Source organism: Xyrauchen texanus, chromosome 5 (genome assembly GCF_025860055.1).
Source record: "Xyrauchen texanus isolate HMW12.3.18 chromosome 5, RBS_HiC_50CHRs, whole genome shotgun sequence".
Classification (NCBI taxonomy): domain Eukaryota; kingdom Metazoa; phylum Chordata; class Actinopteri; order Cypriniformes; family Catostomidae; genus Xyrauchen; species Xyrauchen texanus.
This window is the reverse complement of record NC_068280.1, coordinates 1,730,947-1,754,816: the sequence shown is the minus strand read 5'-3', so window position 1 is coordinate 1,754,816 and position 23,870 is coordinate 1,730,947. Positions and strand designations below refer to the sequence as shown.

Sequence of the window (23,870 nt, the reverse complement as noted above, 5' to 3'; positions counted from 1 at the left end):
AGTGAATCAAAACATATAGCGCTGCCAATTTAGTTCGATTCCTGAATGAATCACTCTAGTGAGTCTGTTCGCATCCAGTGTAGACTGATTCCCTACCGAATGACTCTAATGAGCTGGTTCTTTTTAGTGAATCAAAACATATAGCGCTGCCAATTTAGTTCGATTCCTGAACGAATCACTCTAGTGAGTCTGTTCGCATCTAGTGTAGACTGATTCCTGACTGAATGACTCTTATGAGCGGCTCTTTTTTAATGAATCAGAAACACATGTGGTTCAATGGTGTTTCTGATTGCTGGTATTCAGTGCAGCTGTAATGTGTGTGTGATCATTCCAGGATGAAGTTAACAGCACTGATCGAGAGAGTGTGTTGACCTAAACAAACACACATGCATGTACACACAAACAACACACAGATTGTGTCTTTTCTGAAAAGTCTAAGCATTATCTGGGCGTCGTTAACGGCTAGTTTCAGTTCTGTGAACTCCATTGCTAAGTTTCACACTGATCTCTGTAGACAGAGAGAAAATGAGAATGAGAGAATTGTCATCAACACTAATTAAATAAAGCTTAATGGCGCAAACCAAGTGCTGACAGGACATGTGTGTGCGTGTAATCGCTTGAATAATAGGATGAATTAAAGCTGTAAATGAAGAGGATGGCGTGCTGAACCTCTTTAGTTCATTGCATTTTAAATACTCTCATTAAAAGTGTATTGGTCAAATGAATCCGCTCTCATCGTAAACAGTAATTGAGTGCGAAGAACTCTAAGTGCTATCTTCAAAAGATCATTTGCACAGAGCAAAATAAACAGTTGTGTATCGGAACCATTACAAGTCTGTGTTTTAAAGTGAATGTCAAATCTCCTGCTCTACGATTATATTTCTAATGTGGCATGTTTATTTTATTTTCACCACACGACAGAAAACAATTCTGACTCATCCATCAGTTTGTAAAACTGCTTTGTGAATTGTTACGTCACGTCCCTTTCTGGTATCCTTGACCATGTTGTGTGACCGTTAGCATGTTTAAACATTGAAGGACTGTGGCTAAATGTCTGTTTAATCACAATACTTGGTTCCTCATCTTTATTAATGCAGTTCCGAGTGGAAATGTCCACTGTGTGGCGCTAAAAGCGAGTTAAACATTCTCCCAAACGGATCAAATCGCTAGTGAGCTTTATATCCACAAAACTGACCTCCCTTTCCTAAACCTCTAAAGAACATGTCATATTTCATTTGTATTCTTTCTCGTTCTCACATTAATCAGGAAAAACCGTCATTAAGTGACACTCCAACGCATCCAAACTTTGACTTCTGAGATGTGTGGTATCCATTAATGCTGCACGATTGATTGAGTTAAGATTGAAATCACAATAAGGTCTTGCACGATAACAAAAGCTTGAAAGGCTGCGTTTAAAGATAGACCGTGATCAGCTCTTTGGTCAGCATTGTGTAAGCAAGCGGCGCCCTCTAGCGGTCCGGACGGCATTTTCCATTATCCATCACACCACTGTAGAATTTAAAAGGACGTTTTTGTTCCTCTGGTAACTTTTTATGTCTGTGTTTCAAGTAATATGAAATTCCTGCATGGCATCAGCAGTTGGATAAATGCGCATACGGATGTTCTATAGATCACATGACTGACGAGCTTTCATGATGTTGGTGTTTGTTGCAACAAGCTCAACCTCATTACACGTGCATGCTCTCCATTTAGAGAAGAAAAGCCAACCTACAGCGATAGAAGAGCATTGAGACTACACCGCTGCCTACTCCTGGTAGCTATTGCTAGGATAATTTGGACTTTGTCATTGTTCAATAGTGTAGTTTAATTACAAAACAAAATAAATAAAAATATGCCAATATATATGACATAAATTTGACGTCTTACGTTATAAATTATGTCATCGCTACATTATGATTTGGCGACATTTCAGTGAGCCTTTGGCGACGTCTCATGAGCAATAGTTGGCAACACTGGTAACTCTCTTTAACATGTTGGCCTGTCATATGTTCAACAGATCCAATCCATGTTCAATTGTTGGAACAAAAGCTTTTGTACCTCTTTGAACGTTTTTAAAACATAATTCCGGAGCAAAACAGTGATCTGACGCCAAAATAAGGTAAGTGGCCAAATATCGGTATCACCCAAAATGTTCAAATCGGTGCATCACTGGTGTTTACAATTTTCGGGAGCATCAAAATGAACACTTATAAATGTTTCTGTGTATTAAGCCAGGACAGGAAAGAGCATTTGAAGTGAAAAATCGATAAACCGATAGCACACTTCGCCTTTGAGGCTCAGACAGTCAGTGGATTTGCTAATATAAATGGCCTCTGCGGTGCTTCTCATTGCGGTTCATGAAAGATTCAACATCATCAAGCCACCAGACTGAGAAATTGTTTAATGGATTTTGTCTTTTAATTGAATGTGAGACCACAGATATTCAATGTTACAGTCTGGGTCACGAGTAAAGACATCCAGTATCTCATGCATTCAACACTCTCATGTCCTGTCCGGTGAGGAAACACTGACGACACCTTTAATATACCGGCCACCCAAAAGTGAATCTAATGGACATCGAAGTGCTTCATTTAAAAGTCAATTGATTCAGTTGGAATCAAAGCAACATTTCAGCAAATAACACTGAACTGATGAGCAGAAACAGATTTATTCTCCTCTGTGAACACACACAAACCCCCTCTCTGTCTTTAGTGTGACAGGACAGCAGATCATCTATAGATCAGAGCGATCGCTCACCCAGTCTCTGCACCGTCGTACATCACTGCCAGACACAAGGTTAATGCACAGAAACAGGCCACGTGGAACGAGACGAGAGAGTTGAACACGTCCGACAGAGATTAGACAGAGACGAGAGACAGAGATTTCCTGCAGCAGGGGCTCCGTGACGGATGAGGCAGAAAAACGGCCCGAAAAATGTTAAAATATCATAATGTGAGTGGATGATGGCCAACATTAACATTATATATAACGGGCACTTTAAGCATAATTTGGCAAATTACAGCTTGGTTAGAAATGCCGCTCAACAAAAACATTCTGCTCACAATTGATATTTATCAAATAGTTTGGTGTGGTGGACAGGGCTGAAACGACTAGTCAACGTTATCAACAATGTCGACAATAAAAACGTTTTTTCATTGTCGAATAGTCATTTTGCCATTTTTAAAGATACTGTAAGTGATATTTTTCATGGAAAGGTATGCAAAAAATGTCCTACTCTCTTACACATATTAATGAAGTGTTGTGAGATATCTCACCTCTCTCTGTGGATCGCGGACATCAACTGTCCATCATTTTGCATGTTCTCATAGTATTGTTGTTGCGGCGAATTATTGAGGCTTACTGCCATTTTTAAGCCATGTTGTTCATAAGAGTTGTCAGTTGAGGGCGCTATTTTACTACTGTTATTTTAAACCACTGTTTCTGCATGATGTCGGTCTCTCAATAAAGCTCATTTGAAAGAGGAGGCGTGGCTAATCCAACGGCTCAGTCTGGTGGAAGTAGAATGGCTAAAATCATTTTCAGCACCTTTAGCGTAGCATGAGATCATACGAAAACCTAGAGCAGCACTGCAGCTGATTGAGGAGAGAAAGAAAACACAGCTTACAGTCCAGACTCACTCCAAACTTTCCAAATAGCCTAAAAGGTGACTTCAAAAGGTAGATCACAAATTATGAGGGAATTATAACACAAAAACACAAAATAAGTAAATACAGAAGCAGAATCATCGTGAAATAAATTAGAGCCGGATCTGGCATTCCGCTTGAGCAAAACTTGCTTATCAATGCATCCTTTATTAAAGTTAAAAATGAAGTGAGTTGTGTAAATAAGCTCTGTGCAGTCAGCCCAGCTTCTATGAGTTGTATGAAGTGACCTGATCTAAGGGGTAGAGATTATAACTGCACCTGACTGATGCACACTCTGGCACGGGAACGCTCGTCCCTCTCGCACGCATTTACTGCAGCTAGATTATAACATGATTGCTCATGAAGTACTGAATCATAATATACCGTGTGTGTCAAAAGGTGAGAGACTTATACACTTATACACTGCAACAAAATATGTTTTTGATTATTCTTTTTTGGCTTGTTTTCCCAAATAACATCTAAAACTCCTTAAAAACAATGTACATTTACACTGGCTCATTCCTTTGGGTCCCAAACTGTGGTCAGCAGCCTCCCGAAAACAGAGGAAAGCAATGGTAGTTACAGAAGTAACAGGGATGAAGAGGAAGGGTATAAAGTTAGGGCAGTCAGCCAGCAGCAGCAAGGGCACTGACCCATATGGAAGGGGACATCTGATAGAGTGTTTGGATGGGCTGAACTGTGGAAGATACCTCAGGTCAGGACAGGTTTTCTAATAAGATCCACCTACAAAACCCTACCAAGCCTTGGGAATTTGTCTGTGTGGTATGGCAAAGAGGAGCGTTGCCCCCTCTGTAAGGCCCCAAGAGTTAACTTGCAGCACATATTGGTTGGGTGCAAGACTGCCCTGGCACAAGGATGGTACAGGTGGTGGCATGATCAGGTCCTGTGGAAGCTGGCAGAGATCCTAGAGGTACATAGAGTTAAGCAAACAAAGGCAACCATGCTCCCCAGAGGCAGGGTGTTGATTTTGTTAAAAAGAGAGGTGCCGCACAAGGCACAGCATGGAGGGCCAGATCAATCTTGGTGCCTGGAAGTGATTGGTCAATGATGGTCAACCTTGGCCATAAGCTAACATATCCTACCGAGGTTGCCATTACCTTCTTGTGTCCTGATGTAGTGTTGTGGTCAACTTCAGACAGGAAAATAGTAACGATTGAGCGTAATGTTCCATGGGAAGGGGGTCTGGAGACTGCCAATATGCTGATCTGGCTGCAGAGTGCAGGGAAATGGATGGAGGACTGCCACCTACCCTGTGGAGGTTGGGTGCCAAGGATTTATGGGAACGTCAATGCAGAACCTATTTAGAGACATTGGCATCATAGGAGCATCTTTAAAAAGTCTTTGAAGGAATTGGCAAAGGAAGCTGAGAAAGGGAGTTTCTGGCTCTGGTTAAGAAGGAAGAACAAAAAGTGGGGGTTCAGAAGTAGGACACAGAGGAATAGAGAACCTGGGTTTTATGTGGTGAGGGCTTGTGCTGAGGTAGTATGCCATACGGAACCGGTGGCACTGAGTTACCGAGAATATGGTGCCACAAGCACGCAATAACTTGGTGCCAGTTGGCCAACGGGCTGGCGCGTATGGTCGTGTCGAGGTATTATGACAAATCGAACCCTGGTTGCAAGTAATACATGAAGGAAGGGTGTCTGGATGGGAAGACAAGAATGAGAGGCGTTGGAGGGGAATACGGTGTCCAGCTGCAGCGAGAGGCATGGAGACATCCCGGACCGCTGCCCCACCACCCGAAGATGATCCAGGATTAATGGGGCAACAAGACAAAAACACTTGATAACGAGGATTTTTTGCAGTGATGTTTTTCCTCAATTAAACTTAATAAATATCCAAGTTTTTTTTTCCTTGAATGTCATTTAGAGATATTTTTAAAAGATGATTTTGTCCTCTTTATTGTTAGTGAGCACATTTAATACAACATTTTAAGTCGGGCATAAGCTGAATAATCGGTTAAGAGCTAATGATTAATTAATATCAGAATAGTCGAATAATCGTTTTAATAATCGAATATCAAAATAATCATTAGTTGCAGCCCTGCAAGCATATGCAATTGTGGGAAAAGTCTTCCTATATTAGCCGTCAAACACTGAACTGTGTTTCCTCAGGCGGTTGTTTAGGACTGTGTGCAGATGGCTGGATTCTGTACTTATTTCTCAGAGGTTCACAAGGGTGTTTGGTGCTGTTAATGTGGGCATCAATCCAACACCCAACTGACAACCATAAAACTACAACTTCTATATGCCTTTCTCTCTTCTATTCTCTACGGATTGCTTAAGGAATGCCAGATGAGTTCATACTGTACTCTTCCAAATCTCCAATGGCACTACATACACTTTTTGCATCTGGAGTCTCACATGTGTTGCAGGTACACACATCACTATTCAAGGGTCAAATAACCAAACATCTGCATTACAAAACAAATCGTATAAGGACGTAGAGTGCAAGAAATTAGGTTATAAATGGGCTGCAATTAAAGATGACCTAGATATTCCTCAATTCAACTCACAACTTGATTGGCTCATCGTACAAACTCCATTCAAACTTTATTTTCCTCAAATGTCAGCTTTAGTTGTGCTATCTGTTTTTGGTTTTGTTTAGACTTTATCATTTTTAAGAAATGTAAGCGCAGCATAGATTTAGCGGGAAGACTCACAGCTGTACATCATCACACCATTAGCTGGGTAACGCTTAGCCAATCATGTGTCAGCCATCGCTTTATAAGTTTGCACACAATCTATCGCATTGCTGTTTCAGTATGCTAACACGGCAACCTCCACCACCCCACCACCACTTAAAATGCTTTTAAGGGTGCGGAGCCAGCAAAAATGCCTCTGGTTGTCTGGGTCCTTGAATAACATATAACCTGCGAGTAAGGGCAGCCGGTGGACTTTCTGGTGCCCTCCTAGGGTAAGATGGTGCCCCCCTAGGGAGTCGGTACCCTACGCAGACTGCATAGCATGCTTCAAGGGAGCGGCGATACTGTATATGACATTAGGATGAACATAAGGTGCATTTCAAACTGAGACCAGTGCGGACAGACAGCACACTGGAGGTTAAGTCATTCACTAAATAGGTGAATGAATTAAAAATCTTTATTAATCGAAAAGTAATATTCGGTCCATTATATTTTGCTTTGCAAATGTCTTTCTAAAATGTCAGTGGTTAATATTCAGTTGAAAATTCAACTAAGCATTTTCCTGCAATTCCAGGATGTACAACTGATCTATTAACAGCTTAAATAACTAACTGTTAAGTTCTGTTAATGCAGTGTGTTTATTTTCTTCAACATGTCATGACATTTGTTGTTAAAATATTTCTATATTAAAATAGTGTTATTTAATTACACAAATGTGCTTTTTCATTTTCTCTCAATCTATCCTCAGTGCATTTGAACTACATGTCTTATTTATTTTTTCCGCCTCACATTTGTTCTTTGGTGTCTGTGCATTCATGTTTCATGCTCATACTTCTCTATTTACATTAATATTTCTCTTTCTGTCTCCAGAGATATTAGCTGTAGCTCCAGAAGGAGAAGCACAGACATTAAACAACACCAAGTCAAACTGCTCATATGTTTATTTTCAATTAAATTACCCTCCTTGTGATTTTACATCTGTCTAATTTGGTTCGAGTAATTCTATATGAGTTGTCCATTAACAGATAGAATTGCAGAAGTGCTGCACTGCATTGAAAGGTGTTGAATTCATTCACGTGAAAATGATGTTTGATCTAAGAGCTACAGAGATAAAAATAGAAGGCATTGTAAAAGCTAAAGTGCTCTGAAAGATGTCTCTCAGTGATCTCAAGTAGCTTTTTTATTAATGCAATAAGCCATTGTGCATTACAGTGGTGTTACCATGGCTAACGAGTGTTCTCTACCCCCTATACCATGGTAAAATCACTAAAATACAAAACACTTAGACATCGCGGCTTTCGAACCGCACTGCCAATCATTCATCTAGCGAATCTCCGCTCTCTTCCTAACAAGATAAATTACTATTCCTCACCTGCAAAAATAAGGACTTTGCAAATTCTGCTGCATCGTGCTTCACGGCAACCTGGCTGACTGAAGCCATTCTGGACAGCGCATTACATTACCGATCACTGTCTGGCTCATCTTCTTCCAACCTACAGGCAGAAACCTAAATCTGCTAAACCGGTATTAAAGACTGTAAAAAGCTGGACCAATGAGGCAGAGCTGGAACTACAAGCCTGCTTTGACTGCACTGATTGGAGTGTTTTTGAGGCTGCAGACACCAATCTAGATGAGCTCACAGATACTGTGACATCATACATCAGTTTCTGTGAGGATATGTGCATTCGTACTAGGTCTTATTTAACATAAAACAATGACAAAACCTGGTTTACAGCAAAACTCAGACATCTTCGTCAGGCCAAAGAGGACTTTTACAGAAGTGGAGATAAAATCTTGTACAATCAGGCCAAAAACAGACTGACAAAGGAGATTAGAGTGGCTAAAAGAAGCTACTCTGAGAAGCTGAAAAACAAGTTTTCAGTTAATGACCCTACATCAGGGTGGAGTGGCCTGAAAGGCATTACCAACTACAAGATACCATCACCCAACACTGTAGAGAATCAACAACTACTGATGACCTGAATGTGTTTTACTGTAGTTTTGAAAATCCCCAGTCTCACAACCCACACTTGCTCCAACCTTCACAGCACACAAACATCAACACCCCTGTGACCCCCCTCCTCCCCTCTCCTGCTAATCAACCTTCACTTAAGATCTGTGAAGATGATGTGTGCCAGGTCTTCCAGAAACAAAAGACAAGGAAAGCACAGGGCCCAGACAGTGTTTCACCAACTTGTCTAAAATCCTGTAATGACTAGCTGCATATAATATATATATTTTAAATAATATTCATCAGAAGATTATAAACATATGCAATAATAAATAGCCCAAAAATGCACCAGAGTTTATGAGGTTAATAATACAAATTTTGCATAATGAAAATTTGAATTCCCTAGTTGTAATTTTGGATATAACTTTGCACATATGTTACACTTCCATTGCAATTGTCTCCCTGTAACTGCAATCTTTGCTACATTTTTAAATAAACTTGAAATGATTGTTTGTGGCTATTAACCTGGAACATTCCATTAAATAATAATATTCAGAATAAATTATTAATTAGACACGAAATCTAGTGTTCCACAGAAACAAGTAAGTCACCACGATTACTGAGTTTCATTTTTGGATCAAATAACTGTTTCACACTCCAGATTTTCAGAGATCAGGAAAGCTTCTCAATATTCCTCATCATATACTGACAGAACTGAATCTCTATGGATTCTATAAGCAGACACATTCTGCATGTGAATGGTGACCTGGGGAAATGAGAAGATTTGTGAACAGATTGCTCGTGCCTGACCAGATGAGGTTCAGCGAGGTGTACAAACGTGTGTGTGTGTGTGTGTTTGAGGGAAGTTTGGATGCCAGCGGAGTCAGTTTCACACCTAAAACACTCGATTATTGCAACGTTTAATCATTAGCTCTTAACGAATTATTCAGCTTGTGCCCGATATTAAAAGTTGAATTAAATGTGCAACTAACAATAAAGAGTTCAAAATCATCTTTTAAAAATGTATGTAAATGACATTCACTGAATTAAAGGCAAAAAATTACATTGTCTAAAAATACATTTACTTGAGAAGCAGCATATAAGATATTTACACTTGCTTTAAGAGAATGCATCTTAAATATACATGTATTTTGTATACAAGTGTATTTTTTCACTTGGTTATACTTCTGTGAGTGCAGTAAAGACAAAATATACTTTTATTCCAGATTTATTCTCTAAAAGTCTAAATATCTGATTTGCTGCTTCTCAGGTGAATACATCTTTTTTAAAGGATTTTTAGATATTTTTAAATATTTGTCTTTTTTATATTATTTTCAACATTCTCAGATAACAATGTTTTCTTCTGCAGTATAGCTGCTAAAGTAAATGTATATTGTATTAAAGGAGTTTTAGATATTTATATTAAAAAAGAAGCCAAAACAAAAACAAATCAAAAACGTATTTTGTTGCTGTGTATAATGGGGCGAAGACTTCCCCTCTCTCACCTTTCTGTCCACTTCAATCCATCGTTAACTCACAAATAAACAAACTCTCTCTTACTAATAAAGCTGCGTATTGACAATGAGATAAGAAATGCACAGTGACACATATATTATGATTCAATAAGTCACGAGTCATCACGTTATATTCTGGCTGCTTTAAGCGTGTGCGCTCGAGGGATGAGCGTCCCGTGACAGAGTGTGCATCAGCCGGTGCAGTTTCAATCTCTCCCCCTTAGATCGGGACATTCACACAACTCATATTGGTTTCTCTTACCACAGCTACGCTTATGACATGCAACTCTACTTGTCTTTCCAGCCCAACGACACCACAGTGACCGCTCGAATCGCTGCCTGTCTGGCAGACATCTCAGCCTGGATGAAGGAACACCACCTTCAACTCAACCCAGCCAAGACTGAACTTCTTGTCTTTCCAGCCAACCCTGCTGTTGAACACAACATCACCGTGCAGCTGGGTCCAACTACAGTTTCACCTTCCAAAACGGTCATAAATCTAGGGGTAACCATCAATAACAAACCTAATTTCACAGACCACATCTCAAAGACTGCAAGATAATGTAGCTTTACACTCTACAATATCAGGAAGATAAGACCCTTCCTCTCTGATCATGCCACACAACTGCTCGTTCAGTCCCTTGTCATAACTAGACTGGACTACTGTAGCGCTCTCATTGCAGAACTTCCTGCATGTGCTATTAGACCTCTGCAAATGATCCAGAATGCAGCAGCACGTCTGGTCTTTAATGAACCTAAGAGAGCACATGTTACACCCCTCCTCATCTCTCACCACTGGCTGCCGGTTGATGCACGCATTAAATTCAAGGCTCTGATGCTGCATACAGAACAGTCACTGGGTCTGCTCCAGCATACCTAAAAACATTTATGCAGATCTACACTCCCGCCTGAAGCTGTGGTCGGCTAAGGACGATCGCCTTGTCGAACCAAAACAAAGAGGCACCAAAACACTTTCCTGGACTTTCAGTTTCATCATACCACGGTGGTGGAATGACCTTCCCAACTCAATCCGGGAAGCTAACTCACTCTCTGTCTTCAAAAAACGACTTAAAATGCATATTTTCCGAGAGCACTTAACCAGTCACTACTAAAAATAAATAAAATTATATATATATTAATAATTCTTGTTGCACTTAAATCTGTTTTGAATGCTATTCTGATGATAGTGAAACTTTGTAGTATGCCACTTTTCGTACCACTGTCTCCTTAAGATGATTCACTTATGTTTTCCTCTTTGGATAAAAGCGTCTGCCAAATGAATAAATGTAAATGTAAACTCATAAGAGGCGCTGACCGCACAGTGAAATGCCCGTTTCGGAGTTTGTAGTTATTTACATGATCTGTTTCCGTATTATGAGAAATGTAATAAAGCTATAACATTGACGATAATGTTGACTAATCGTTTTAGCCGTAATGGTGGCTGCAGCTGTCAGGACAGGGTCAGATGATACATTTTTGTGTGTACTATCCCTTTAAACCATATGGCTGAATAAAGATATGTCTAAGAGTCGTATGCCATTCCGAACCTTAGAATATTAAATATGTATATGTACATGGTTGAATATAGGCCTATGTATATGGAATGCATAAAGATGATAAGCTACAATTAATTTAATAACAGAGAACAAGCAATTTATCCTGCAGCACTCATCACCATAACAACCATCATTAGAAATATATGCAAATGAACTGGTGAGTTAGTGGGCAGGATAAGGGGACTATGATCAAAGGACTTTTATGTTAGTGAACTGAACATAAGTGTGTACTACTTTAGAAGAAAACCACAGCATATGCTGTTCTTTAATGAGTGGTATTAACAGAGAGAGACAGGTAGCGAGAGTGAGACAGACGGAGAGAGTGTTCAATTAGATCATTCTGCCAGGCCACGTCAAACATTTTCTTGGCAGGAAGTGAAGGATCGATAAATGTTGTCGTTGTAAGAAAGCCGAGCCTTGAATAGATTTGAGGGGCGAGAATCTAAATGCCACATCTATCTAGTAATCTGTAACTCATTTAGAGAGAAATACATGCACCTAAGAGTAGAGGTCGACCAATATCGGACTTAATATTGTCAATAGGCTGAAAAAAAAAATATAAATTTAGCCATATCATCCAGCCCTAATAATAACAATCGTAAAAGTAATCCATAGGACTCCAGTGGATCATTTAATGTCTTCTGAAGAGAAACGATAGGTGTTAGAAGGTGATAGAAGCACATAAGCCTCCTCTGCATATATATATATTTATATGTAGATACCTTATCAGCAAATTGTACTATGGACTGCAATACTGTTTCCACACAAGAACAGTTTATGCAGCAGTCACGATTCAAAGCTCTCCTTGTTGACCATTCCAAGACGGCGTCACAGTTGACATATCCAAACCAGCCGAATGAGGCATCTCATTCTCAGTTTGAGGCATCAAAACTGCTCTTCTATATTTTTTAATATTTCACACGGCAGTTCTTGAACTTGCCAGATGCCCTTCCTGATGCAACCCCCAGCGGCTGGGGGACCCTCACACACACATACGGGGCAATTTAGAGTCTCCAATTCACATAACCTGCACGTTTTTTGGACTTGTGGGGGAAACCCCACACAAACACGGGGAGAACATGCAAACTCCACTCAGAAAGGCTCTGGTTGAGCCATGACTCGAACCCAGGACCTTCTTGCTGTGAGGCTACAGTGCATACCATAGAATAGAAAGCTAATAAAAATAGTATCAAGTATTCAACTAAACATTCAGAATGAATTTGACATAAAACTCTTCCCTGTATGAATAATACTTTAATACTAGAGTTTCCCCAATGTTTACATTCACTTTAAACATAACTCTCTGCTTTTACATGAACACCTCACCAAGATGGGCATTCTGGCGAAAATTGAAATGTATTTAAGATTCAACTTTATTGTCATTATGCAGAGTACAGGTACAGAGCCAATGAAATGCAGTTGAGGTCAAAGCGCAGGTCTGGCATGAAACAGTGCCCCTGGAGCAGATAGGGTCAAGGGAATTGCTCAAGGGCCCAACAGTGGTTTCTTGACTGACTATCGTGCTGGGGCTTGAACCCCTGAGCTTTCGGTCAGTAACCCAGAGCCTTAACCACTGAGCTCTCGGAGCACACACGCATGTAAAGTGCGACGCGCACACACACACAACAAAATATATCGATATACCTTAAAAAGTCGATATACCACCCAGCCTTAATCTCTAGTACCAAACTACTTTTTCATAATAGTAGCTTGACAGTAGATTAACTGATTTAAGTTACGAGTAAGCATCTGGTAAGGATGCCCCCCCTGGCCGCCTCCCTAGGGAGGTGTTTCAGGCACATCCAGCTTGGAGGAGGCCTCAGGGAAGACCCAGGATTAGGTGGAGAGATTACATCTCCACACTGGCCTGGGAACGCCTCGGGTCCCCCAGTCAGAGCTGGTTAATGTGGCTCGGGATAGGGAAGTTTGGGGCCCCCTGCTGGAGCTGCTGCCCCCGCGACCCGACTTCGGATAAGCGGTTGAAGATAGATGGATGGATGGAGTTACGAGTAGCTGGTTGCTTTGGAAGCTACGTTTTTAAAGAAGCTTCCCCAACGCTGCTCCTCCTCAGTTTGGGGTCGTACTTTGAAACCCTCCAGTGCAACGGGGGATCAAACTAATGGCGAACTACTGCTGTTCATTTCTGCCAATAACCGATAGTTCCAAAAGGAGCTATAGGCACCGCTTAACCTGCAACACCAATATATCCCTCAACTTTTATTCAGGAGGACAGAGTGAAAGACTGGCATTCAGGAGGCCTTCGCTGTTATCTGAAGTGCATCAGGACAGTTTAGCATTATACTTCAAATGTAACATGGTCACGGGTTTGAGTGTTCTGGATCGCCAGAGATGGATCTTAATACCAGGTGTAAACAGGGTCAAAGAGAAAGACTCCCAGGAGGACAGTGAGAGCGACTTTGAAGGACAGACAAAGAGAGAGAATTACAAGAAGAGAGCCACAGCGTCCGCAACTGAATTGGGTTGGAGAGATGGAGACTGTTTTGGAGGTGTTCAATACCAGTGTTTTGGCAGGAAGTGAAGATCAATTAAAGCCGGCGTCAAGAATAAAGAGCAGGAGATACCGAAGCCTTTCAAGAATCTTTTACTACTGATGTGTACTACAAAGCTCCAAGAATCCCAAAGAGCACCAGAAACAAAGAGAGAGAGACATACTGGGACAAAGGAGGAAAGTGAGAGTTTAAGACATTGTAAATCTTTCAAGAAGTTTCCATGTGATAAATTCCAGTGGGAGTCATCTGAGTTTTAAAACTCCCATCTTTAAGAAATCCTGAAGGTAAGCACTATATTTAACAGCCCACGAGTGATCGACTGCCAGAGATCAGAGCCCATTGGCAGGAATGGATAAACTTTCATGATTCATTTACAACCTCAGTACTCAGAGATCTCCAGTGAGAAGCTACATGTGTTTTGAAAGACATCAGAGATCATCTGTGGGAGACTATGGCCTAGAAATGTTATATAATCAATCCGTGTGTCGTGTCTTCTTACAACCAACAGCACAGTGTGTTGGGAACGGCTCTTAGGCCAGAAACATTATTCACACAAGTAGGTGCAGCAAAAGTGTTTGGCTAACATATTGACAACGCATGGTCTGGTTGAACATACCTAATGTACGTTGTTGAGTTACTATGGTCGTAACGACCCTCAGTACTCGAGGGGGTGATAGAGTTACCTTCAAAAGTATGTGCCATTAAACTGTAAGTGTTATTATTCTGGTAAGTTGCTATAAAATATATTGACTTTAAAGATTCTCTTCAAACTGTTGCTCTGCTATGACAGTAGAGAAAATGTACAGTCAGGACTGGTAATCTGGCATACCGGACATTTTCCCAAGGGGCGGACGCACTTTGGGGCCGATCAGGGGCGGACTGGCCATCGGGAGAACCGAGCGGGCCGGTGGGTCGGAGGCGAAAGAGGGAGAATGGGCTGCGTTACGCAGAATGGACCACAAACGCCGCGATATACATAAAAGGACAGTGACCCCCTGCTCCACTTTTGGACCAGTTGCTATGTTATGTCCCGGGCCAATTTCACTTCCCAATCCAGCCCTGTTTACAGTAGACACTAATTCACACTAATCTCACCGCAGAATGCAACATACTCTGTGTTAATAGTCTGACACATTCTGTAATGCAACTACACACAAATTCGTGCTTGCGTAACAAAGCGTCTGCATTCACTTACTTGAGTAGCATATGTTTAGACCTTTATTTGAGTGACACTTACATTTATGCATTTGGCAGATGCTTTTATCCAAAGCGACTAACAGAGCCCTTATTACAGGGACAATCCCCCCATATAATTAGATTTCGATTCCCAGATTTTAAATGCCGACTTCTGGACCCCATAATATGTTTCAAATGTCCCCAGGATTGTGACGACATTTAAGCAACGCTCCCTCAAGAGCTGTTTACCTCATCAGAAACGGCATGGCTGTGTATCTCCAGTCCTCATAAAGACCTGTGACTCAAACCTTTCCGTAACACAAATAAACGTTCAATTGCTCGGATTAGAAAGGGAATTATGGCACATCTTGACCACGTTAAAAGAGTTGTGTTTCTAATTACGCAATGACACAGTTTGAGTGACATCAGAGTGCATGACTCACCCAGACCACCTCCTCAAAAGTACAACGTTAATCTTTATTGTTTTTATTGAGTTAATGACATTTTCTATCTCTTAACTCCTATCTATACCTACATGCAACCATTACTGCACTTTCACATTTTCATTTAAACATTATTTAATTTGTTTATTCAGCCATTTTCCTCACTGGGATACACACACACACACACACACACACACACCGAAATGATGAGGAAAAACCTCTCTGTGAGTGTTTTAACACACTACTCTGCTTTCGCCTGAAGGCTAGAATTCAATAATAAGACACAGAAACACACACACACACACACACACACACACACACACACACACACACACACACACACACACACACACACACATCCAGTAATGGTTCTGTCCACATTTCTATCAACAGACTATATTAAATGAGCTAGATTGAATTTTATTAAAAAGATAAACAAAGGAAAATAGCAGACAATAAATACAAAAATAACTTAATGGACTCTGGTCACAAAATGAGACATCCTGGAGATGTACTTGGACTTACGAATGGCACAATGCCTCAAGAATTAAATCAATTATACCTTTATCTGTATATAAAGCACTTTATGCATGCAATATGTATTTAATATGAATACAGTACTTCATTGTGTATGTCAATGTACAACAAGATTATTTAAGTGAAAATGATGGTTTGAGTTATAGTTATCACACTCTTGTCTGTGTACACTTGTGTACTGTTTTTATAATAGACACTTGCCATTAAATCTTTCCTCTTATCAAGAGTAATTGAAATCCAATTGTGATCAACCTTAAAGGATTATCCCGGGTTCAATCAACAGCATTTGTGGCATAATGATTACCACAAAAATCATCCCTACTTTACTTTAAAAAACAAAAAGCCAAAATCAGGGTCACAGTGAAGTTTAGCCACAAGACGTAAACAACATTACGATAAATTATTAAAAGATTATTATTTAATTATAATAATTAAACCCTCCAATAACTGGCTCCATTAACTTCAATCGTAAGTGCGTCGCTATAACCTCTTTTTTTTTAAGAATGTTTTTTTTATTCAAAATACATTTTTGTGGTTATCAACATTATGCCGCAAATGCTGTCGATTGAGCTTAACTTGTATTTCTTAAGGGGTTAATGAATGGCTATTTTTTTATAATTGTGATATCCTCTCTGAGGTCCAATTATAATGTCATAATTTAGTAATTTCATCATGCAGCCCCTCAAATTCAGCAAACTCAATGGGAAGAGTATAAACAAGCTCCACAACATTATAAAACTACATTTCAGGGTTTTGCTTTACAAATGTTCATGACACGTCAACGTTCATGTTAATAAGCCGTTTACATCATTTTAAAGTGCATTTTAACTCATGGAAAACTCTAGAAAATCCACCTCCTCCTAGCACATTACATTGAATGCACATGTTTTGTTTATTCGCATATCAAGTATTTCCGTTCACAATTTCTTAAAAAATAGTTGGACGTAAACGCAGCTATTGACATGAACTGAAAACAAATGAACATATCATTGTCCAAAGCACAATGAAATGACCCACACACACACACACACACACTGTAGGTGCACTGTGATGCACATCTCCGGAAACACACCGAAACGGTCAAAGACGTCCATCATCCATCTTCAAAGACATCCTATGTTTACATACACAGATGTGCAAAAGAACACGCCCATAACGCCGCAGCTGAATGACACAGAACTGCTTCTCCCTTTCAGAGTTGTAACTTGACACTGCGTCTTTTAAAAGCATCAAGATACATGACAGCGGTCAAAGACGTCTGTGTAGTTCATGTTTATATACAAAATAATTCAAAATAGTCCAGATGGTTCCCCTTTGGTGTTCAGGAATAGTTAGCCACACAATGCCTGCTCTCTTGACTTGAACTTAGCGCCAGTGGGCGGGCCCAAGAGTGCGATGACGCATGATGTGGGATGTGTAAATACAAATGAGCAATGTTTTGTGATGTCACAAAACAGCGAGATTTCAAAACAAGACATTTCAGCAGGGCGGCAACTATATATGCTCTTTTTACACTGAGGAGGAAGTTTTGAGTTCTGTAATTTACAGTATGTTTTTATAGTACGGTTACCTCTTATTTGTCTAAATCTTCTTCATTTAACGTCCCCTTTAACTAGTAAACTATGTTATGCCAAATAACCCAAAAAAATTACCGAAATAGTTTTGCGTGCCCTCGCATTAAATATACAATAGTAAGTAACTATATTTTAAACTTGGTATTTGTAGTAAAACCATAGTAATAATATAGGAAAATTAAAACTATTGAAATAAAAATCTGATTTTTTTTTTTATAAATTTGTTTTTGGGTGGTTTTACTACAAAAAACATGGTATTTGTATTGTAAAATCATAATAAACACAAAAATATGATTTTAATTTCCTGTATTTTCACTATGGTTATACTATACGAACAGGGCCGGCGCGACCCAATAAACAAACTAAACATTTGTTTATGGCCCCGTGATTGGTTCGGGGCCCCACCCACCACCCCCATTTATTACATTTTTTGCCCATCAATTACTCTAATCAACAAAACACACAACCGTATCAATGAAACGTAGTATGTTTCATTTCATATATTTTTTCTAAATTAACTAGAATTTTCTAGAAACCTGTAGGGCCCCATGCACTATTTTTGTTTAGGGCCCCCAAAACCCTAGGTCCGGCCCTATATACGAATGTCAAGGTTAAATATGGTTACTATAGTAAAACAATGGTAAAATGATCGTGAGGGAACACAAAACTATTTCAGAAAATATAAATAAATAAATAAATCCCACCCTGTCCTCTAAGAGGCTCCGTAAAATGTTAGTGTTATTATTTATTGAGGTTTTGAGGCTTGAGGTTTCACACCCGACTACTGACAGGTTGGTATTGTGGTAATGTACAGCCTTTATTGTACACGGTATATCTTACTGCAATAACAAGATGAACATGTAGATCTCATTCTATAGAAGTGCGAGCATCATTGCTGTACATGATGGTGATGGAGCTTTTCTTTATTTCACTACCACACGTAACATCATTATCACATGACAATAGCCTCTTCCCTACCCAGTGCAGTTTACATTTCTGTCGCAGAGAGTTCATTGCATTAGGTTGGGCATCAGTTGTAATTTTAGGAAAATTTAAAACATAAGCTTTGACATATTACTTGAGCATGCAGCTTAAATGTCCTTTTTTCTCTCCGGACAAGTGAATGACTGATTTACTTGTTCAGAGGACAAGCTCATGACAATGCTTAATGTTGAGCGCTGATGACTGTCTTTCTTCTGTGGAACATGAAAGATGATGTTGCCCACCATTCACTTTCACTGCATATATTATTCTGTACTAAATGCAACAACGGTGAACGGTGATGGGCTGTCAGTACTCACCATAATTATGCCTGGGTTTCTTTGATGCATTTATAACAAATCATCTCCTGCCTGAAAATGAAGTGGATGTATAAAAATGAGCAAATATCAATAGTTTCAGTTGTCCAGTACAAGAGTGTTTCTTTGGTAATGCACATTGATGAAGATGATCATTTCCACTGTTTGTGTGTGTTTGTCCCAGAAAAAACAACCGTCCAGTGATTTGTGTGTTTCAATGGGGCAGTAGGTTGTCACTGTGTTAAAATGTGCATTAGTGACCTTGAGATGTTATTTCTACCTGATCTGAGAGCTTTATTGGTGTAATCTAATAGGCAATAGGATGCTGGTTCATTAATATTAACTCCATTAATAATGGACCAATCTCTTAATTTGATAAGAAAAAAAGTCGCTAAATCTCTCAAAATACATTGTATAAAATAATAAGATTGAGAACGATTAGATACTTGTTTAAGGTTAAAAAAAAATAAATAAAAATTATATCTTTGTTTTCATGCATCTGATTGATAAATAATAGCTATATTTGACTCGAGTAAAACTAGTTCATTTGACCAAACAAAACATTTTTGCACTGTACGATGTTGAATGGGGTCTGCTGACTCCACATATGCTCTTCAGATTAAATTCTGCTCTTTCCGCAACTATCTGAAAAGTAAATGTATAATTTCGTTGAATGAGTGTCTTGATATTATCATTTATAAACGGGGTCATAGTTTAAAGTCAAGTCAAAACACGCCAAACGCTGGTTAACTGTCAAACAAATATATATAAATATATATAAAAAGTTGTTCTTACATTACTTTTATGTAAGAAAACCAACAATAATCCAATAATCCATAAAAAAAATTTTCTCAGCAATAAAATCGGAAAACGGCGTTTGAGTGCGCGCGCAATGGACTCAACGGTTAAGCGCGACGGATAGTAAACACTGTTTCAGTGATCAATAAACAGACTCAATAGTCAAATCATCCAATCACGCTTCAGATAATCCAAAACTTACCTGAGGAGCGTTCGGGTCTGTATCTCCAGAAGTGTTCATCCTTGTCAATCAATTCAAGAGTTCGTGCATTAATCCAGAAGAAACGATCATAGGTTCGATATCAGTCATCAGTTAAGACGAATCAGAGAAGAGCTGAAAGGTTCAATACTTCGGTTGTGTTTCGTCCCTCGTGCGCTGGTTCCCGCAGCTGAGTGCGCGCGTGTGTTCAGAGCCGTACAGCGAGAGCCCGGCGTGACGTCACCGCAGAGCCCGATCGATCAGCGCCCACGGGCGGGATGTTTACTGCGCTCGTGAGATCAATATCTGTTAAAATGTAATTAAGCCTTTATCACAGACTGTGGCGGTTCTGAAGAAAAAACAAAAGACTAGCATCGTAAACGTGCTCATTTAGGGGCATAATGTTTACATTTCCAATTTTGTCTGGTCAAAACATTGATACACCTTCCCCTATTAGCTATACATATTCATAAATATTAACCTAAAAGCCTCAAGTTTAAAAAGAGAAAGCTATGTGTCATCTAACATATTTATGCTTCTATATTTAGATGAATCAACACAAATTTAAACCAATATTTTCATGACAATTAAGCACCGCTCCCCACAGTTCTCATTACTATAATGCAAAAAATACAAAAATAACTTGGTTATACATTATGGTATAGTACAAACCCAATACCCAAAAAGTTGGGACAGTATGCAAAATTCTAATAAAAACAAAAAAAGAGTGATTTGTAAATTATATATTCACCCTTTGCTATAGTGAAAGCACCACAACTAAACATTATATGATGTTTACCTTGTGAATTTCATTGTTTTTATATGTACAGTAAGTTCAAATCAGATGATTGCAACACACTCCAGAACAGTCGGGACAGTCGAGTGGTCACCACTGTGAAACATCACCATTTCTTCTAATAACACTTATTAAGCAAGTTTAAGTTTTCCCCCGTTCATCCATGATGCAGGTCTTCAGCTGCACGATTGTACGGGGTCTTCGTTGCCGTATGGTGCGCTTCATAATGCGCCCCGCATTCACATCAGGACCACGGGCCGATCTAGCACCCGCACTCTCTTCTCACAGACATGCACTTATAATCCCGACCGTATGTGTTTCAAGTCGTCCTGCTGAAAACTCTGGGACGTCCCTGGAGAAGACGGTGCTGGATGGCAGTGTATGCTGCTCCAAAATGTGTACATATATGTCTGCATTAATGGTGCCTTCACAGATGTGGGGGCACTGACACACCCCTGGCACACACACACACAGACACTGGCACACACAGACACTGACACACCCCTGGCACACACAGACACTGACACACCCCTGGCACACACAGACACTGACACACCCCTGGCACACACAGACACTGACACACCCCTGGCACACACAGACACTGACACACCCCTCGCACACACAGACACTGACACACCCCTGGCCCACACAGACACTGACACACCCCTGGCACACACAGACACTGACACACCCCTGGCCCACACAGACACTGACACACCCCTGGCACACACAGACACTGACACACCCCTGGCCCATACAGACACTGACACACCCCTGGCACACACAGACACTGACACACCCCTGGCACACACAGACACTGACACACCCCTGGCACACACAGACACTGACACACCCCTGGCACACACAGACACTGACACACCCCTGGCCCATACAGACACTGACACACCCCTGGCCCATACAGACACTGACACACCCCTGGCACACACAGACACTGACACACCCCTGGCCCACACAGACACTGACACACCCCTGGCACACACAGACACTGACACACCCCTGGCCCACACAGACACTGACACACCCCTGGCCCATACAGACACTGACACACCCCTGGCACACACAGACACTGACACACCCCTGGCACACACAGACACTGGCACACCCCTGGCCCACACAGACACTGACACACCCCTGGCACACACAGACACTGACACACCCCTGGCCCACACAGACACTGACACACCCCTGGCACATACAGACACTGACACACCCCTGGCCCATACAGACACTGACACACCCCTGGCACACACAGACACTGACACACCCCTGGCCCATACAGACACTGACACACCCCTGGCACACACAGACACTGACACACCCCTGGCCCACACAGACACTGACACACCCCTGGCACACACAGACACTGACACACCCCTGGCACACACAGACACTGGCACACCCCTGGCACATACAGACACTGGCTTTTGGACCTGATGCTAATAACAGCTTGGATGGGCCTTTTCCTCTTTGGCCCTGAGAACACGACGGCTGTATTTTTCAACTCTTCAAACTATATGAAATGTGGATTCATTGGACCAGAGATCACAGTTCCTCTGTTCTGCTTTCCATCTCAGATGAGAGCGAGTCCAGAGAAGTCAGCAGCACTTCTGGACAGTGATGATGTACGGCTTCTCCTTTACATAGTAAAGTCTGCACTTGCATCTGTGGATGCAGCGGTGAGAGGTGTTGACTAACAAAGGTTCACTAAAGTAATCCAAAGCCCACGTTCATGATATCCATCACAGATGAATGATGTTTTTTAAGACAGTGATGTCTCAGGGGTCAGAGAAGTAGTTGCCGTCTTGACCTTTACGCGCTGAGATTTGACCAGATTCCTTGAATCTTTTAACTATATTGTGCACTGTAGAGGATGAAATGCCCAACATCTTTCTGATTTGTTTCATATCAATACGCTAAAGCATTGTGAAGATAGAGCCTCACGTTTTTTTACGTTCTCGTGGTTGAATTTGAAGAAGCGTTATACAAGAACGGTTTGGTCTATCATAATAAATCTCATAACATTTTGTCACGAGTGTCTCTAGATGATTTCGAGCTAATCAAACATACGGTCTAGGAGTTTGAAATGGTGCCAAATCTAGTGTCCAGAGCTCAAAGATAATGAAAAAGTTATAGGCCGAAATGTAAGTGAAACTTTGAACAGTTGGTGGCACTAGAGGGTTTGAGTTAGAGAGCGCCCTGGGTCAGTTACACTGGAGAGTGTCCTCCATCAGTGTGCCAAATTTCACAACTTTCCTATGTACAGTTCTATGGTATGTAATCGACTTTCGGTGGAAGAATATCAATAATAAAAACACAAACAGATACAATAGGGGCTTCGCACTTTTGGTGCTTGGCTGCTAACTTATTATTAGTGCATGTATTAATGCTTCATTTTATAATGCTGATTGATCTAGCTAAATATCAGCGTTCATGAAAGGCTTTGTATGTACCGCTCTCATCTGGCTTTGATAACTCTATACTGGCATGGAAAGAGAGAGAGAGAGAGAGACCAATCATGTAATCAGTCAGGATGAAAGGCCAACCTGTCGAACAGGTATTAGATATCGCTCAGCCAACAGTAGAACCTGGAAATATGACACTGTAGCCACTTTTAGTAGACCCGAACAACAACACACACACACACACACACACACACACACACACACACGATATCCCTATATGAGCAGATTCTGAGCACTCATCTAAATAAATCATTTTAATCTGTCCCAGTTTCTATTATATAACTGAAAACCACACATCTGAGCAATAAAAAGTTTCCTCTTTCCAACCAGAATTTGTATACACTGTGCACTGTATACATACTCGAGACATAGTGATGCATTCTGTACTGATCTGATGTAAATTCACAGCACACGTACAGTACGTCGCATGTTCGCAGGGATCTCTTTAGATCAGAGCGACTCCAATAGTCCATCTCACTGCAACGCACAGCAGATACAATCGCATTAGATTACCAGATAGACCGATTTAGAGGTCGTTTTGATTCAGAGCCACCTGGGAATGTTTTTCTGCTGATGCAGTAAACGTCACGATTAGCTGCCACTTCAGAGATAAAATGCGTCTTTGCGTGCTGAGTCAGGTCAATACTGCATAAAAAAGTAAATTTGCTGAACTTAAGGAAGGAGGAGGAAGGGAGAATAAGAGCTCTGATAACTGGGAGGCTTGTG

The 23,870-nt window shown here is 40.6% G+C and overlaps 1 protein-coding gene across 1 annotated transcript in view; it reads right to left on the bottom strand.

Annotated features, from left to right (window-relative positions):
• LOC127643806 (glucagon receptor-like) overlaps nucleotides 1-20,028 on the bottom strand; it is a 35,927-nt gene extending 15,899 nt beyond the window's left edge. Inside the window, exon 1 of the mRNA XM_052126699.1 lies at nucleotides 19,869-20,028. The gene's annotated coding sequence lies outside the window, so the exon portion shown is untranslated. The remainder of the gene's footprint in view (nucleotides 1-19,868) is intronic.
• Nucleotides 20,029-23,870: the final 3,842 nt, after the last annotated feature.